The 4,571-nt window shown below is 41.9% G+C and overlaps 1 pseudogene; it reads right to left on the bottom strand.

Annotated features, from left to right (window-relative positions):
- Window positions 1-1,580: 1,580 nt before the first annotated feature.
- Window positions 1,581-4,571, bottom strand: LOC122655415 (annotated as a pseudogene).

Below are 4,571 nucleotides of genomic sequence, written 5' to 3'. Positions count from 1 at the left end.
CCCACCTCGGACAGTGGATCAATCAATTTGGAAGTCTACAGAACAGGCAGCTTAGCTGAAATTATATTCTTCTTACTATCCTTGTTCAACCATCTTCACATAAAAAAAGTGGCTTCTCTCTACACAATCTAATGTTTTAAATAACAATCTAGACCAATACTATCTCTAAGATCACAATTTAATGCACTGATACAGCGTGTACCCATACAGCTTATTAAAACAAACAAAATTTATTTACCTAATACTCATGTGTGTGGAAACATTTGGAAATATTATTTTAGTTAACCTTCAATCCGCTCCATCCAATCCTTGATTTTGGGTTTAATGCCAAAATCTCCTCCCTTTGATCTTGGCCAATAATATTCTCTTGCCATCACCAAACATATCATGGCCTGTGTAAAATTATGAATATGCCCTTGTGCTATGAAACACTGCCAAAATCATAATGTACCAATATGAAACTGATTGTGCACGTACATGCTAAACATATCAATGACTATCAGAAACATATTCGACCCTATCAAAACATATCAAGCATTGTGAAAAATTACCAGAATGTCCCCTGACATATAAAATAGGCTCAAATCAACCTGCATGATTTCTGCTAACACCTCTCCAACTTATCAAACACATATTCAACACATCAGGTTCATACTGTACCACATTAGTACATGCATGCAAAAAATTACAATAATGCCCTTGGGCATCCAAACAATCTCAAACACTATCAATACATTTCCAAATTAAACACCAACAAACATGGAAATACCTCAATCAACACAATGTTGCCAACAATGATAACACACAACTGTTCCAAATGTATGCCCTACATTATACATGAAACAGAGCATCTAGATATTGAATGTCTTTAAAAATCCGAAAAAGAAAAGAAAATTTGAACTTAAAAATGGTTTTTTGATAGCTCTCCAGTCTCATCTCCACCCTCTCTACTTTGTCTCTTCCACCTGCACTCCTTTCCCTGTGTTTTAGCTTTAATGTCTCTCCTCTCTCATGAAGCGATGAGTGAGACCCAATTCATTATCAAGGCTACCCTCCAACATATAAAATAGTAATAGTTTAAACATCAATTGTTGTGATAGTTATACTAATATATATCTTTTTTCAGATTAGCACGTCCCTTTGTTGGTTACCGAGCTATTCCGGATCTTTATCTCCTCAATTTATCTGTCCCTCAATTTCCTCAATTTCATCTAATAGGGGTGGAAATGACCACCCTACCCTTTGCCACAACACATTTTTCGAATAGATCCACCTCCATTTATTAGAGGGAATTGAAGAAATTCATGGAGAGGCAAATTGAGGTGATAATTTTCCCTTCCTACACTCTCATTAACTGTCCCACATACATAAAATAACGACTACACTCTCCTACATAGTACATACTATGACACTACTAACAACATAAATTAATTAATAGTAACTAACTTCCACATGTGATTATGACTCCTAACTACCATTCACCTGGAAAGATAAGGACTCGATAAATAACCCACGTCTTACACCACTTCGCATCCATGATGCATGAACCATGCACTAACCATGCATCAACCTCCATTCTTTCATGAACCGGCGGCTGCTCCTTCCCTCTCCTTGCAAATTGCAGCGGCAATGGCCATGAGACCCCTATGATGCACATTTACCATCAACCCATTTTTCATGAACAGTGTCAACGACATCTTCTGCTCCACACGGTGCCCTGGTGCTAACGTCAGCCGGTGCCTGAGCAACACCGCGGCGGCAATGGACTTCATTTGCATATAAGCCAAGTCCTTCCCTAAACAGATCCTGGGCCCTGCATTGAACGCCACGAACTTGAACTCATCCTTCGCTTCGTAACGCTTCTCGTCCGGTGACAACCACCTCTCCGGTCGGAATTCCATGCAGTCTTCCCCCCACGTCCACTCCATCCTCCCCACTGAGTATATCCAGTAAACTATCTTCGAACCCGCCTGTACGAATGTGCCGTCTGGTAACACATCATCTGTAACCGCGTGCTTCGAGTCTAGGGGCACCGACGGGTACTACCAGAGGGTTTCCGACAACGCTGCTTTCAGGTAGACCAGCCGGTCCACCTCGTCGAACACAAACGGCTCCTCCAACCACTTTGACGTGTCATCACCACGTGTCTCCATCAGAACCGTGCACATCTCACGCAAGATCTTCTCTCCCACTTTTGGATTCAGCGTCAACAACCAGAAGAACCAGCTCAACGCCACTGATGACGTGTCTCGTCCAGCTAGGATGAAGTTGAGTACCACGTGGTTGAGGGAGAAGTCCGAGTGCTTATCCATGAACCTGGACAGCATGTCGTCGTGTGGGTTCCCCTCTTCTCCTGCCCCAAGATTTTGCTGCAGCACCAGCTCCAGCTCCTGCTTACGTGTCTTGATGACATTGGATAGGTACTTGTCCAGGTGGCGGATGCTCTGGCTTAGGGTAACCTCCTGCTCCAGCCGAAGCCATTTTTTCAACTTCCATATGACCTTGGGGAAGAAGAACCGCTGCAGGGTGGCCTCGATGGCTCGGTCAAATGCTGATGCGAACCGGTTCTCTGGTAGACCGGGGGACAGGGTCTAAGGGTCCTTACCGAAAGCTAGTCCACATATGTTATCGAAGGTTAATCCAAGGAGGAGGTCATGAAGATCCACGGCCTTGGATTCCACTTGGGCCGTTTTAATGATTGGGCAGAACCGCAGCCTGATGGCTCGGTTCACCCACCGAACCATGATTTGTCGCAGTCTTCGGGGGGTGAACTCCAGCGCGGCGGTCTTCCTCTGAAATAGCCACGTGTTACTTGTTGGGAATAAACCCGATGCGCAACGGAATTTGGATCGGGTCAATACTTGTAGTTCATGATCAAGAGTAAGGAATAAACAATTTCAAAATAACATTCATGGTTACCTTAGAGTCCAAATGAAACTCCTCCTATAGATAATAGGTCTTCCAACTTGTGCAAACTTGGAGAGTGAAAAGTTGTTCAACACTTTGAAGCTTGATAAATCCTTGCAACCTTTTAGAAGAACACAAAAATCACCAAAGCCTCTTGAGTTCTCCAACTCAAGTCTCACACGCACCACTACAAGAGAGAGGAGAGAGAGAGAAATCGTGGGAGGGGGAGAGAGCACTGCCAAAAATCGTGGGAGGCTCCTCCCTCTCCCTCTTTTATAGTTTTGGAGATCCTTGGGTCTCAAGTAATCTCCTTCCATCTTGGCCTTGGCTCAATCTTCCAATTCAGTGTTTTGTGAATCTTCTAATTTTTGCAATTCCAATTTGCTACTAAAGTGAAGACATAGAATCTCAAAAAGGATACAATCTTTCTACATTATGGTCCATGAGATATTCTCATAATATCTCTTGCCATAATATAAAAAGATATTTAACCATAAATAATTTATTCTCTCATATAATGCCATGTGTCCAATAAACTCTTTTATTGCACATAAGCCTTTTTACTTTCCTAATATCCCATAATGAATTATAGGGGATGTACTTTAATGTTACTTATCCCCAATTCATCATGTATGTTGATCGAGAGAATATGTGATTGCGATTGGACGGTCATAAAACTTCGAAATAAAATTCAATATATATTATATATTAATTTTATATTAAAAATAAATTTATAAAACATTTCGAATAAATACTGGATTCAGATTTCTGTCCGACAAATCACCGACTTTCTCTCTTCTAGATATTTTCCGTAAACGGACAGTGGATTCCATGTTGATAAACCCTTTGCTTACAATGCAGGATCACGAATCCAGTGTACCGGTTTATAGTCCGATTGGACGTCAACCATTGGCTTACCAAAATTCGTAATGCCACACTGCAACAAATGGAATATTCTCAGGTCAAAGGGGCATCGAGTGACGGGTAAGTATATCACACACACAACCAGTAGCAATACATAAGATATACGTACCATATTCTCATCTATACACGTTCTCGACGTGTATCCACATCCATGTACCGAAATCACCATTTCTCGTGACATGCGATATGAAAACCATATAAACGGAATGTCCAGTCTCATTCCTAATTCATATAATTTTTAGGTAAAAATCTATAAAACATTCTTATAAATCTAAATAAAATAATAAAATATAAAAAATTAAATTCAATAATTTAATAATTCGAATTTGAACGACACACAATTCCAACATTACCATCGGAGTTGAAGATGCCTTCGCCAAGTAGATCGTGGAACGCGGCTTGCCAGGTGGGGCCCTTTGGGTAATTGTCAAAGCAGGTCTTTAATATATGCTCCAGATTCTTGGGATCGCACGTGACGATCACCAAGCCTTGTTTTCGCACAAGGAAAGGAATAGGGCAGATACACCTTTGGAGAGTGCCACGGTGGTCGCACTGCCACCACAGGCGCAGAGATTCTCGGCTATCCAATCGTGCAAGCGGTCGTACTTCTGGATCATCCCCGGGAGACTACCTAGTAAAGGCCACACCCGTGGGCCCCTCAGCGAACGCGAGATAAAGGTAAAGCACAGTAAATGTGCGACGATGGCAACCAAGAGTAGTATAACAGTTGATGTCTCCAT

This window comes from Telopea speciosissima, chromosome 1, assembly GCF_018873765.1.
Source record: "Telopea speciosissima isolate NSW1024214 ecotype Mountain lineage chromosome 1, Tspe_v1, whole genome shotgun sequence".
Lineage (NCBI taxonomy): Eukaryota > Viridiplantae > Streptophyta > Magnoliopsida > Proteales > Proteaceae > Telopea > Telopea speciosissima.
Note: the sequence above shows the minus strand (reverse complement) of the source record. Positions and strands in the feature narration are given on the sequence as shown.